At 37.5% G+C, this 14,895-nt stretch overlaps 1 long non-coding RNA gene across 2 annotated transcripts in view; it reads right to left on the bottom strand.

Moving 5' to 3' along the window:
* Positions 1-31: 31 nt before the first annotated feature.
* Positions 32-14,895, bottom strand: part of LOC114042287 — a 43,994-nt gene continuing 29,130 nt past the window's right edge. For both annotated transcript variants that reach the window (XR_003568976.1, XR_003568975.1), the window contains exons 2-3: positions 9,485-9,578; positions 32-576 (exon numbers count right to left, since the gene is read on the bottom strand). This is a non-coding gene — a long non-coding RNA (uncharacterized LOC114042287). The remainder of the gene's footprint in view (positions 577-9,484; positions 9,579-14,895) is intronic.

A 14,895-nucleotide genomic window follows, 5' to 3' on the forward strand; every position in this document is an offset into this window, starting at 1 on the left:
AAATTCATAGACAAGAATAATTTTTGTGGACTATGTGTATATGAACTTTGTGAAGTGGAATAAAGATACTTCATCCAATTAATTAATCCCTAAATCCCCATTTTAAGAAAGAAAAAATAGACCTGCTATCCTAAATTGTGCAGACTGCCTACACAGAGTGCATACATCTGGCCCACATTCAGTCACATCCCCTTCATTTAGCCATTAACAACATAGCCTGAAAGCAGAGAAATTGCTCCCAAATTCTGATGCTGTTGCTGCAGGTGATCGCATAAAAATAGTAATGGTTGTCCTAGCTTGCTCCACAGAAAGTAGACAGAACCTGATTCACAATAGGCCAGATGGCCCACACTGTATCCCAGATTTCATCTACAAGGGATGACATCCAGAGCCAGGACACAGCATCCATATGTGACCCTAAATTTATTACCCAACTTCCTTTCTAAGAATGATCTGGGACCTTTGTTTCCTGAGATCACTGGTGGTTGGTTGCTCAGTGAAGGTGAGACAGCTCAGCCGCATCCCAGCTTCTTCTGTTGACATCTGGTGTTTCTCTGGGTAGAGAACTCTGAGATCCTAAAACAGGCAGTTGAAGGGCAGGAAGTTAGATCCTGTCAGAATAAAAGACAAACATGGCAAAAACCAACCAAAGACCAACACCACCTTGCTAAGAGAACCCCAGAAGCCACAAGGTACAGGTGCTCCTACGAGTGTATCCTATCTTTCAACACAGTTTCCCACATAAATCATTCCCCTGACCCATATAGCTTAAACCTGCTTTAATAAGGACAATCATCAACAGGACAATGGTGAAATCTTGGTAAGAAGATTAAAGGAAGATGTTCATCATTATGTTTAGTATCCATGGTCAGTTCTTTGAAAGTTGATCACAATAGAAGGAGATTCACTAAAGGGAGAAACAGAATGAGATCTGACATGACCAGGGGACCAGGCAAGACTGATACTTTAAGGGGACGGCCAGTAGGTGGAGACAGAAGGACAGAAATTTGGGAGATTTTGCCGCAGTACTTACCTTTGCAGGGGCTAGAGAGAAAGAGCATAGTTCTTAGGATATCTAAAGAAAACAAGAGCTTGGACTTCTAAAAAATGGTAAACAACACAAAATATGGAAACTTTTTTTATGTAAGTTGTTCTAAGTGATCAAAGATTGTCAACAAGGATGATGACAAAGCTAGAAAGCAAAGGAAAGGAGGCAAGCTGATTGATGACCATTGCTCAAGGGTTCTGGTCAAGAGAGGGGGAAGTCAATGGGGAAAGTACATCAAGTTCTTCAACTAGGAAATAAACACGATAAGTGTTCACCTTTAAACATTTGATAATTTTATTAAAACAGTTTGGTGCTGGTGGAAAAGTACAGGAATTGATTGATGGAACAGATTAGGTAAACCATACAAAGAAACAAAAAGACCAGAGCAACATAATGTTGGATAAACCCCCAAACCCCAGGCACTGAGGTCAGGACTCATTAGCTCACAAACACTGGAAAGCAGTTTGCAGAAATTGGTATAGATCACGTCATAAACCAAGATAAAATTCCAAATGGATACGTAACTTAGGCATAAAAAATAACATCATAAAAAAATAGAAGAAATTGCCTTTTGGATCTATGGGCAGGGGAAGAGTTTGTGATTAAACAAGGGATAAAGAGGATCACAGAAAATAAAATGGACAGTTTTCATTATATAAAACTGAGAAGTTTTTGCACAAACAAATCTAATGTAGTAAAAATTAGAAGGAAATGAAACTGGGAAAAATCACTATAATAAGTTTCTTTGATAAAGATCTCATAAACAAGATATATAAGGAACTGATTCAAATTCATGACTAAACCACTCCTCAACAGAAAAATAGTCAAAGGATACAAATAGGCAGTTTTCAAAGAAAGAAATCCAAGGTATTAACACCCATAAGGAAAAAAATCCTCCAAATCATCAGTAATTAGAGAAATTCAAATTAATGCAATTCTGAGGTTCCATCTCATACCCATCATGTTGGCAAAGATGGCAAAATAGGAATACCACAAAATTGGAGTGGTTGTGAGAAAACAGGTATACTAATGCACTGTTGGTGGAGCTTTGAAATTGGCCCGGTCATTCTGGAAAATTTAGAACTATGCCCAACATGTTAATAAACTGTGAATATTCTTTGACCCAGCTAGGCCACTACTAGGCCTACATCACAAAAAGATCAAAGAAAAATGAAAAGAACCCATGTTACAAAAATATTTATTGCGGCTGTTTACGTAGCAGCCCCAAACTGGAAATTCATGGACTGCCCACTTATTGGAGAATGACCAAAGAAATTGTGGTATATGGGAAAAAAAATCTTACTATGTCATAAAGACAACAAAATGTAACATTTCAGAGAAAATTGGGAATACCCCTATTAATCGATGCAGAGTGAAGTGAGCAGAACTAAGAGAACAAAGAATGCTACTTATCAAGAGAAGTAACTTCCAAAGACTTTGGGACACTGATCAATGCAAATACAAATCAAGAGTTCAAAAAAACCCCATCTAATAAGCAGTGTATAATCTCCCTTTTTTCTTTTACTTTCTTTTTAAGCTGAACCTAAATGATGAACACTGGCTTTGGAGTCAGAAAATCTAGATTTGACTCCTGACACTGCCACTCACAATCCATACGGGCTTAGGCAAGTCACTTAAACACTCTGGACATCAATTTCCTCTTGTGTGGGAATTGGACTATGATATCTAACAACTAAGGTTCTAGTATTTGGGGAACTAATATCCCTGACAAGTGGTCATCTGACCTCTATTGGCTTCAGAACTTTGGCTGAATATCTCTTGTGATGGGGAACTCAGTGCCTCCCAAAGTAGCTTTTTCTACTTTGGGATAGCTCTAGTGACCAGTGGTTCTGAACCTTTTTTATGTCTTATGAACCCTTTGGAAATTTGGTAAAGCCAATGGAGCCCTTTTCAGAATAATGTTTTTAAATGTATTAAATAAAATAAATAGAATTACAAAGGAAATCAATTATCCTTAAATGCAATTACAAAAATATTATTTTATTATTTATTTATATTATTTTTTAAAAGGTCACAGATGCCAGGTAAAGAACCCCTGCTCTGGTTTTTAAGAAATTTATCTTTATACAAAATGAAGTGAGCAGAACCAGGAGAACATTGTACGCAGTAGCAGCAATAATTGTATGACTATGAATGATTTCTCTATTTTCAATTATCAATGATTCAAGACAATCCCAAAGATTGTCTTGAAGAAAAATACTATCTACCTCAAGAGAAAGAAATGAGGTTGTCTGAATGCATACTGAAACATACTATTTTTCACTTTCTTTTTTTTTGTTTAATTCAAGACTTCTTACACAAAATGAGTAATATGGAAATGTTTTACATAATTGCACATATGTAACATATCAGATTGCTTACTGTCTCAGGGAAGGGGGAGATGAGGGAGGACAGGATAGAATTTGGAACTCAAAATTTTACAAAAAAGAAAACCAAATGTTAATAAAATTTTAAATGTAATTGGGGAAAAATAAAATATTATTTTAAAATAGAAGTTTATCTTTACATTGAGCTAAAATGTCCTTCTTTTCCACTTACACCCATTACTGTTAATTTCACATTTCAAATCTAAATGCTCTTCTATATAATTGACCTTTAAATACTTGAGGACAACTATCATGCTGAAGACCTCCCAAGCTAGAAAAGATCACAAGAGGTCTTTGACTATAATCCCTGGTCTTTAGGCAAGCTTAACTCAAATTATCTAGAAAGATGATAGCTGAAGCTATATTTAAAAGTTTGTGGGATTTGCATTACTCCCTCTTCTAATTCTATTGCTTCCTCAAGAGAATACTCAAATTGCTCAAGTCTAACTGAAATCTTCCTGGTAGCAATTAATTTGCACTCAGTGAAGTGGTGAGGAACAGTGACTCAGGGTTCTCTCTCTCTCTCTTTCTCTCTCTTTTTTTTGTAATTTTTTAAAAAAATTTATACATAAATACAAAATGAGAAAAGGAAAAAAAATGCCATGTACACAGCAGACCATAAAAGAGGATTCTACATAATCCAATAAATTTCCATTTCAGGAAAACCTATATAAGAAACACTACACATTGTTTTCAAAGCTGCCTGCCCAGCTTTTCTTTGCTTCCTTGTTGGTTTTGTTTTGTTCTCTGGTGTACATTTTTTTTACTTTTTTTCCCCTTGCCCTCACCCTAAAAAAGGCTACAATAAAGCATGGCTACATATACATATACATATACATAGATATCTATAAACATAGACATATCTACAGATATACACTCATATACATATATGTAAGACTAGTATGCTTATTTCCTCCTATCATCTGTTTCTCTGAAAGCAGATAGCACCTTCCTTCATAAGTCCAAATCTTTCCATGTTTTTGTAAACCAATCAGCTCATTATTTTCCTATACCACAGCAATATTCCTTTCTGAATTCAAACAGCATGTTCCTTCATAGGATCTTTGGGGTTAATTTGGGTATTTTTAATAGTTAGAATGGCTTGGTTGCTCAAAGTTGTTCTTAAAATAATACCAATGTTACCATATACAATATTCTCTTGGTTTTGCTCATTTCGCTCTTCATTATTTCATTGAGTTCTCTCCACACTTTTCTAAAATCATTGAGCTCATCATTTCATATAGCAGAGTAATATTACATCATGAACATATACCCCAATTTGTTTAGCCATTCCCCAATTGGTCGGCATCCCTGCAATTTCCAGTTCTTTGCCATCACAAAGAAAGCTGCTATAAATATATTAGAACATGTAGGTTCTTTCCCATTTTTCCTAATCCTCTTGGGAAACAGACCAAGTAGTGGTATGACTGGATCAAAGGGTATCAGCAGTTTAATAACTCTCTGGGCATAATTCCAAATCTCTCTCCAAAATGACTGGATCAGCTCACAGATTCACCAACAATGAGTTAAGGTGCCAATTTTTCCACATCCCCTCCAACAGTTGTCACTTTCCCTTTCTATCATTTTAGCCAATCTGATAGGTGTAATATGATATCTCAAGGTTGTTTTAATTTACATTTCTCTAATCAATAATAATTTAGAACATTTTTTCATATGACTACAAATGGTTTTTATTTCTTCTTTGGGGAACTGCCTGTTCATATCCTTTGACTATTTTTCAATTGAGGAATGACTTGCATTCTTATAGATTTTTTTCATTCAAAGACAATGTTTATTAGAACATCTGCCATATTGGCCAGATAGGATTAAGGGTGGGAAGTGGCCAGGGACAATTGGGAGGTAATAGAACTGAATTGGGACATTGGGTGTAGCCACAATGAAAGGCTAGTTGATAGGATTATAGCCTCAGATGAATGCCAGAGATTTGGCTAGGTGAGAAAGTCCAGGGTTTTTCTTTTTTGGCATCCATATCCCAAAGACATGGTCTTAGACTGAGGCTAAAATTGGAATGGCATTTAGTATATATATTAATTTTGGTAAAATTGTTATTTTTATTATATTGGCCCTACCTAACCATGAACAATGAATATTTCTCCATTTAATTAAATCTGATTTTATTTGTGTACAAAGTTTTTTATGATTTTGTTCATATAGCTCCTGGGTTTGTTTTGGTAGATGTATTCCCAGGTATTTTATACTATCTAGAGCAGAAGTGGAGAACCTGTGACCTTGAGGCCACATGTAGCCTTTTAGGTCCTTGGGTGTCCTTGGACTGAGTCCAAGTTTTGCAGAACAAATTCTTTTATTAAGGAGCCTTGTTCTGGGAATTTTGGATTTAGTCAAAGAGCCACACTTTAGGACCTAGTGGGCCATATGTGGCCTCAAGGCCACAGGTTCCCCTTGATCTAGAGTTATTTTAAATGGGGTATCTCTAGCTATCTCTTCTTACAGGATCCTATTTGTAATATATAGGAATGCTGATGATGTAGGTGGGTTTATTTTATATTCTGCTACTTTGCTGAAATTATTAATTGTTTCAAATAATTTTTGGTTGAGTCTTTAGAATTTTCCAAGTATATCATCATATCATCTGCAAAAAGAGATAGTTTTCTGTGTGACCCTAGGCAAGTCACTTAACCCCAATTGCTTCAAAAACTGAGAAGAGAAATGAGAATGATGGAAGAAAATCACAAAAAATAACTCAACAGCTTGCTAAGGGAGACCTAAAAAATACCGGAGAAAACAATACCTTAAAAAATAGACTAACCCAAATGGCAAAAGAGGTCCAAAAAACCAATGAGGAGAAGAATGCCTTAAAAAGCAAAATTGGTCAAATGGAAAAGGAAGTCCAAAAGCTCACTGAAGAAAAAAATTCCTTAAAAATTAGAATGGAGCAAATGGAAGCTAATGACTCTATAAGAAATCATAAAACAAAACCAAAAGAATGAGAAATAGAAGACAATGTCAAATATCTTATTGAAAAAACAACTGACCTGGAAAATAGATCCAGGAAAGATAATTTAAAAATTATTGAACTACCTGAAAGCCATGATCAAAAAAAGGGTCTAGGCATCATCTTTCAAGAAATTATCAAGGAATACTGCCCTGATATTCTAGAATCAGAAAGTAAAATAGAAATGGAAAGAATCCAACGATCACCTCCTGAAAAAGATGGCTAAAAGAAAACTCCTAGGAATATTATAGCCAAATTCCAGAGTTCCCAGGTCAAGGAGAAAATATTGCAAGCAGCCAGAAACAAACAATTCAAGTATTGTGGAAACACAATAAGGATAACACGATATTTAGCAGTTTCTACATTAGGGGATCAGAAGGCTTAGAATATGATATTCCAGAGGTCACAGGAGCTAGGATTAAAGCCAAGAATCACCTACCCGGAAAAACTGAATATAGTATTTCAGGGGAAAAAATGGATATTCAGTGAAATAGAGGACTTTCAAGCATTCTTGATGAAAAGACCAGAGCCAAATAGAAAATTTGACTTTCAAATACAAGACTCAAGAGAAGCATGAAAAGTTAATAGGAAAGAGAAATCATAAGGGACTTATTAAAGTTGAACTGTTTGCATTCCTACATGGAAAGATGATATTTGTAACTCATGACATCTTTCTCAGTATTAGGATAGTTGGAGGGGAAAAAAAACATGTATATATATATATGTGTGTGTGTGTGTGTGTGTGTGTATCTATATATGTGTGTGTATATATACATATATATAGTACATATATGTGTGTATATATATGTATGTGTGTGTGCGTGTATTAGATACCATCCCTTCATCTTCAACTCACCTTGTGCCCAGAGGGCACATGAAGGGATGATATCTAAAAAACAAAATTAAGGGGTGAGAGAGGATTATACTGGGAGAAGGAGAAAAGGAGAAGTAAAATGGGGTGAATTATCTCACATAAAAGAGACAAGCAAAAGCTTGTACAGTGCAGGGGAAGTGGGGGAAGGTGAGAGGGAATGAGTGAATCTTACTTTCATCAGATTTGGCTTAAGGAAAGAAAAAATACACATTCAATTGGGTATGGAAATCTATCTTACCCTACAGGAAAATAGAGAGGAAGGGGATAACACAGGGGCGGGGAGGGAATGATAGAAAGGAGGGCAGATTGGGGGAGGGGGCAATGAGAAGTAAACATTTTAAGGAGGGACAGGGTCAAAGGAGAAAAGAAGTGGGGGGCAGGATAGGATGGAGGGAAATATAGTTAGTTTTTCACAACATGACTATTATGGAAGTGTTTTGCATGACTACACATGTATAACCTGTATTGAGTTGCTTGCCTTCTTAATGAGGGTGGGTGGGGAGGGAAGGAGAGAATTTGGAACCCAAAGTTTTAAAAACAAATGTTAAAAATTGTTTTTATATGCAACTGGGAAATAAGATATACAGGCAATGGGGTATAGAAATCTATCTTGCCCTGCAGGAAAATAGAAGGGGAAGGTAGATAAGAGAAGGGGGGGGGCAGTGATAGAAGGGAGAGCACATTGGGGGAAGGGGCATTCAGAATGCGTACTGTCTTGGGGTAGGGGTAGGGGAGATATGGGGAGAAAATATGGAACTCAAAATCTTATGGAAGTGAAAGTTGAAAATTAAAAATAAGTTAATTAATTTTATTTATTTATTTTTTTTTGCTTAGGCAGTTGGGGTTAAGTGACTTGCCCAGGGTCACACAGCTAGTAAGTGTCAAGTGTTTGGTCTGAGGTCAGATTTGATCTTAGGTCCTCCTGACTTCAGGGCCAGTGCTCTATCCACTGCACCACCTAGCTGCCCTTTAAATTAATTAATTTAAAAACAAAGAAAGAGCTTCTATGTCTTCTCTCAGTTTTCTCTTCTTAAGGGATGCAATCCTTTTTTTTCTGCAAGTAGCATGTATACCCTGGCCTTATTCTCTTGGGGCCAGGCTTCCTACAACATCCCTCAGGGTTCCAAGACACTCTAAGAATTTTGTGGGGTGTTATCTATGCATTCCAACTTAGTGTTCCCTAACAATCTGCAAGTATATCAATTATGCTTTGGTTCATAAAAATATCAGTCAATCTTCTTTGGCATAAACCATTGGCGATAAACCTCCAGGTTGACACTAATTTATTAACAAACACATTTTGAGTCTAGCCAATCAATTAGTGGTGATCCCACACCTCCCTATTGTCCACACAAATAACATGATAGACTTTGCCAAATAGTTTCTTAAAATAGAGGCATGCTATGTCTATAGCATTTCTTCATTTAACAAACATTGTTAGATATTTTCAGTCTAATAAACCATTAAAAAAGTAAAATGAAGTTGGTCTGGCATGATCTACTCTTGATGAAGCCATGCTAGTTCTAGTGATCACTGCTTTCCTTTTTTAATGCTCACAAAAAAAAACCCATTTTATAATGATTTGGGTTTTTCTAGGAATAAAAATGAAGTACGCTATGCTATCATTGAAGATTGTCATTTTGCTTCTTTTTTTCTTTGAAAAAGAGAACAAAAATAGAAACAAAACCAGAGTGGAGTAGTTCTGCTGTCTTTGCATTAAGCTCCTATCTCCTCTCTGGTCCTTTTGTTGGGAAAACTTGCATTGATAACATCTGGAATATATCCCTTTCACTTCTTCCCTGATTTAAGTTCCATTTATCTGTTAAAATCTCAGCCCAGCCCAACCTCCTCTGATCTGCAACTAATGTAGCCCATACTGATTTCCCATACCAATTTTAATCAGCACTTAATTGGTTCTAATTCATGTTTGTTCCTCTGTCTAGGCAGTAAGCTCCTTGTGGGGCAAAGATCTTTTTGCAGTCTCCATGATGCTATGTATACTCACACTTCAGATCTTCAAAGATGGATTTCACTCCCTCTAACAATGACAATCTCAATCTTTCTATTCCATTATTGATTTAGGTGTCTTTGCAAGGTATTTTAACCTAAACAAAATTCATCATCTAGGGTTCGACCTTCTGGTGGGGAGCCTTTCTAATACTGCTAGGTTGTTCCTTGGATGACAGACACATTGTCCATACCTGACTCTCACACTTGGTAGGACCAGCCAGAACTTTCCTTCAGCTGGTACAGCCTTCCAGAACAAGCAGACACTTTGATGCTGGTACGAGGCACCTGGGGAGAGTTTTATTGGTAATCAGTAAAAACTTCATTAACTTTGTTTTGACAAAAGATGGGACATGGGAAGATCAGCATAAGAAGGCCTTACTGACCATTGAAACTGGCCCTAACTCAAAACTTTAGACCAGTTAGTCAATCATGAAGTATTTATTAAGCTTCTTCTATGTGTCAGACATTGTGCTAGGCAATGAGAATACAAATAAAAACCTGACGGTGGTATTTGGGGGAAGAAACACCTTCTGCATATCCATCTGCTTACCCTTCCTATATTCTAAACAGCAAACAATACTCAGAGATCTAGAAAGAACTCCTTCACCCCACAAAATTTGCAACTCTCACATCCTAGAATAGAAGTAAAAACTTTCCTAGGGCCATTGTATTATGACCTTGAGTAATCCTCTTCTGTTGCCACCAAGTCCTTCAATACCTACTCTATTCAGGACAAGTCATTTAACTTCTAGGAGCCTTAGTTTCCTCATTATAAAGTAAATGAGTTGATAGATGGCATCTAAACTTTTTTTCAACCTAGAAATATGTGATTCTATGATTCCCTAGTCACAAAACTAATAAATACACAAAGTGGAATTAAAACCCAGTTTTTCCTTGAAATCTAGTCCAGCACTGTCCATATTCCACACTGCCTCAGGAGTACCATCTCTGTTGTCTATGGTTCTGGGTGTGAGAATGGATAGGACTCCTTAGAAGATTTCCTACTCCAAGATTCTGGAATTTGTTTCTAGGATTTTCTAGGGAGATTTTACAGTGTCCCAAGGATACTGGTTTCTCTCTGATGCAAGACTTCCACAACTTCTTTCTGAGGGAGGGTGCTCCATTACTCTGAGCCCAAGAAGCTGCCCTCAGTTGGAAAGCTGATTGCATTAACTTTGTGAACGTGGCAGGAATGCAAATGGATTGCTTTTATTTCCCATTTGCTGCCTGTGGTTAAGCAAACTAACCAAATGCACTGTGGAAATAAATATAATCCTCTGTGAGTGCTGTCTCCAGGGGAGCTTTGTTTCTAGCTCACCTGCTTTCTAGTTCCATTTGCTCCTTCCAACCCACAACCCAGTGGCCACAAATGCCCCATTTATGCTGTTCCTAATGTCCTGGTCAAGTAAGAAGGGGGCAGGAAGTGGCACTTCTTTAACAGATAACAGCAAAGAGCCCCAAATAATCCTAATATCACAGGGCAGAAGGTACCTTAAAAGTCCACTAGTCCAATTCCTCTCCCCCTGCCCCATTTTAGAGATGAGTAAATTGAGGCAACTTAGACACCCATAAATTCGCAGGAGACAAAAAATGAAGACATGAGGAGTCAGTAGTAAAAAATCATGGCCTCAAGTGTCTATACACGAGAGGAAGGATAAGTCTTAAGGTAAAGGGGCAAAATTGAATTCATAGATATCACTGGGGCTAGATGTGAAGAAAGTCACACCTGAACTATGTCTCTGAATCTGCATACTGTATTTGGAATAAACAGGGGAAGTAAAAGAGATTGCAGTGTCTATTAAGCAGGAAGACTCATGTGATGAAATCCAATGATCAGAACAAGGAAACATAATGGAGGATATCAGGATGAAAGTCGAAGGACAGAAAAAAAAAATGATTTTTATCACAGGGACAGAAAAGGCAAAAAATGAGGAGTTAATGAAATAAATCACAAGTCAGACATAATAGCCAGGCATAATATTGATGAGGGGCTTCAATTATCCAGATATCTGGTTTGAGTTAGCTCTCTGCCAGAGCAGCTAATAACTTTTTGACTTGCCTTAGTGATAACTTATCCTGTTAAAGGTGGAGAAGAGACAACAAGGAGAAATTATGTTTTGGATTTGATGCTCACTATGCAGAGTAATCGGTTGCTGAGGGGTGAAAAGGATGGGAACAGGAGGGAAGAGATCATTTCCTTCTAGAGTTTATGATAAAGAAAAGGAATCAATCAAGTAGGATTCCTTAAGCAAATACTAACGGTGGGGCAATATGCTAGGCAATAGGAATATGAGTATAAAGAAGGAGACAATGAACAAGCACATATAAAATATACACAGCATGAATATAAAGTTAATAGATATAAGTATATACAAAAGTCATTAAATATTAGGTAATTTGGGAGGAAGGGCGCTAACAAGTAGGCGGTCATGAAAGGCTTCATGTAGTCAAAGATGGTGCCTGAACTGTACCTTAAAGGAAGAAAAGGACTCTGTGAGATGGAGTTAAGGGGAGAGTACATTCCAAGCAGGGGGGATGGCCAAGGCAAAGGCATGGGCTTAATTCTCATTTTATGTATCTATTTTCTCTGCAAAGGAGAATGATCTTCATACTGGAGATTACAGAACAAAAATTGCTAATGAAGAGTAAATGCCCAAGATAAAGTTGTTATTCATCCTTCATTTTCAAAGAGTACCAATGACGTCATGGAGTGATATCTTGACTTGCCCATGAATTGGATTTAAGCGAGGTAGAGTTGCACAAAGTTTTCAGCCTCACTCTCTTCCAGAGTCATCAAAGTAAGTGGCAAGACAAAAGTCAGGACAACTGGCTGTTGCCCATGATGTAGTGGATGACCGTGGTGTCTTCAATGTCTGACCAAGCTTTAAGTGCTCTATAGGGCCTGCTTCTGCCACCTGCATGGCCTTTAGATCAAACTGTCCTCATATACACATTCCACTAGAGGAAGAGTTCATATACCTGGGGCAGAAGTTCTCTTAATTCACCAACCAACCTGGTTTAGCTTATCTGCCAAGACGGTTTTACCAGGTTGTAACTGCTGCACATGCTACAGCTTCTTGGAGCTACAGGTGAGAATGGGGTGAAAGGTAGACACCAAAGGTGGATGAGCAGCCTTGAAAAGGGCTCAGCAAACCCTCACACCAGAGACACTAGGCCTCCCTGAACACCCAAGAAAAGTAAGGAGATGATAAGAAAGCACCTAACTGCTCTTACTAAATTCAAGTCACTTGCACACATCCTCAGATCCTGAAAAAACTGCCATATGTGATAACAGGAATATTTGAAATTTCATGAAAAAACACAAAATTGGAGAAGGGACAATATCCTAATTTTAAAAAAAATGAATGGAGTCTGGAAACTATGGGTCAGTGAGTTTGACTCTGATGCCTGGAGAAAATCTAGAATGGATCATTAAAGGATTGTTAATAAATATCTAGAAAGGGAAGAGGTAATTATAAAAAGCCAAGGATTTCTTGTGCCAGACTAACTTAATTTCTTTCTTTTTTTTTTAAGGCAATTGGGGTTAAGTGACTTGCCCAAGGTCACACAGCTAGTAAGTGTCAAGTGTTTGGTCTGAGGCCAAATTTGAACTCAGTCAGTGTTCTATCTGCCCCTCTTTTTTTTTTTTGACAGGATTATTAAACCAGTAGATGAAGAGAATGCTCTGGATATAGTTTAACTAAATTTTAGCAAAATTTTTAATAAAGTATTTCATATTATTTTTGTAGAGAAGATAGAGATACATGGATTAGACAAAAATGTAATCATATTAACAACTACTTACCAAGTGTCACTAACACACAGATTGTGAAAGGAGCCCAGAGAGTGGCAGCACCCCCCACAAACCACCATTCTTGCTTTCAGATCAGCCATCATTTAGGTAAACAATTCCTATGGAAAAGGGGCAAGCTATCCCTACCAGCTGCCACCAAAAGGGTAAGCATGCCAGGCTAGTTGAAGCAGAAAGGGAAACCAAACCCTGACAGAGAGACAGAATGCAGCATGTGCCAGACTACTACCACTTTGACCACCATCTTCCCTCAAACCTTGATAGGTATGCCCAGGACTCTGAACTTAAGAGCCTTGGGAAGAGCAATATGTCCAGTCCAAAGCAATATGTCCACATACTCCCAAAGGCCCAGGTCTGTTCTCCATGTATGCCAAACCCATCTGCTTTCCTTTGAAGGGCAAGTTCCAGGGTGAGGCTTATATGTACAATAGCCATGAGTTAATCATTCCTCCCCAAAGAGCTGAAAAGCACCCAGAATAAGGGCATTCATAGGAAGAAGACACAAGGTCACAAATATGGTATCCATTAATCAGGACCCCCCAAATTTAGAGAGCTTGGCTTTAGCAAGGAAGATAGAGGGATGGATGATAGTGCAGCCATCCCATAGGTATTGACCCATGTTGCCAGTTGAGCAGACCTAGTACCACATAGAAACATTTGTTGAGAATCAGAATGGGAATATTGTGGTTTCAGTCTTCACCCATGAATGGGCTATTAAGAAGCACTTCTAAAGAACCAGAAATGTCAATGTCCATGAGAATATAGGAAGGGAACTGGCTCAATGAAGACTGGAGACAGAAATAAAGGCCATGACCTTCTACTCCACTCCCTTGGGAATCATCCTCAAAATATAGAAAATTACTAAAGAATACTTTGAAAGAAGCTTGGGTGGTGCTACAAGAACTCCAAATGAATAAAAGACAAATTTCATTTCTCTTGGAATTTTAATGCAAAAAAAAAGTTAATACTCTTTTATTGAGAGATGGGCACTTGAGAAATGATCACCTTGGTATTTTATAATATGATAAATACAACACTGGGAAAAAAATCTGGGTCACCTTGGAGAGGTAACAATCCCAATGGCTCTGCCCTGATTATATCTCATCTGGATATTGAATTCTGTTCTAGGAGTAACATTTTAAGATGAAAATTGTCAAGCTTGAGCATGTACAGAGTATGGTGACCAAAATGGAGAGGGAACTAGAGGCCATGCCAAAAAAATTGACAGGACTGAAAATACTTAGCTTGGAAAAAAGAAAACTTAGGGGGCACAGGATAGCTAACTTCAATGATTTTGCAAAGGAAGAATTACACTTAATCTTCCCAGAGGAAAGAAATAGGAGCAATGGATAGCAGTTGGGAAACATCATGGGGTGCTTGGAAGAGGATACTTGGAGTCAGAGGAGCTGAGTTTAAAACTCAATTATGCCACTTATTACTTATGTGACCTTGGGCAAGTAGCCTAAACTCTCTGGTTCTCAGTTTCCTTATCTGTAAAAAAAAAAGAGTTGGATTAAATTATCTCTAAAACTATTTTTAGTTCTAAATTTATGACCCAATAAGTTGAAGAAAAAAAAACAACCTAGAATCAGGTTCAGAATCACAGAATTTCAGATCTAGAAGGCACTTCAAAGGCTGTCTAGTTCAACCCCAACCTGGTCAAGAATTAAAATTTAATGGGAATAAATATGAAGTTTTTCACTTGGTTTTATAGAACCACCTGTAGAAGCATAACATGGAATATGCGTGTGTTGGGAAAGAAATTGGAGTTTTAGTGGATTGTGAGCTCAA

Source organism: Vombatus ursinus, unplaced genomic scaffold, assembly GCF_900497805.2.
Source record: "Vombatus ursinus unplaced genomic scaffold, bare-nosed wombat genome assembly UNPS02000749.1, whole genome shotgun sequence".
NCBI classification, from domain to species: domain Eukaryota; kingdom Metazoa; phylum Chordata; class Mammalia; order Diprotodontia; family Vombatidae; genus Vombatus; species Vombatus ursinus.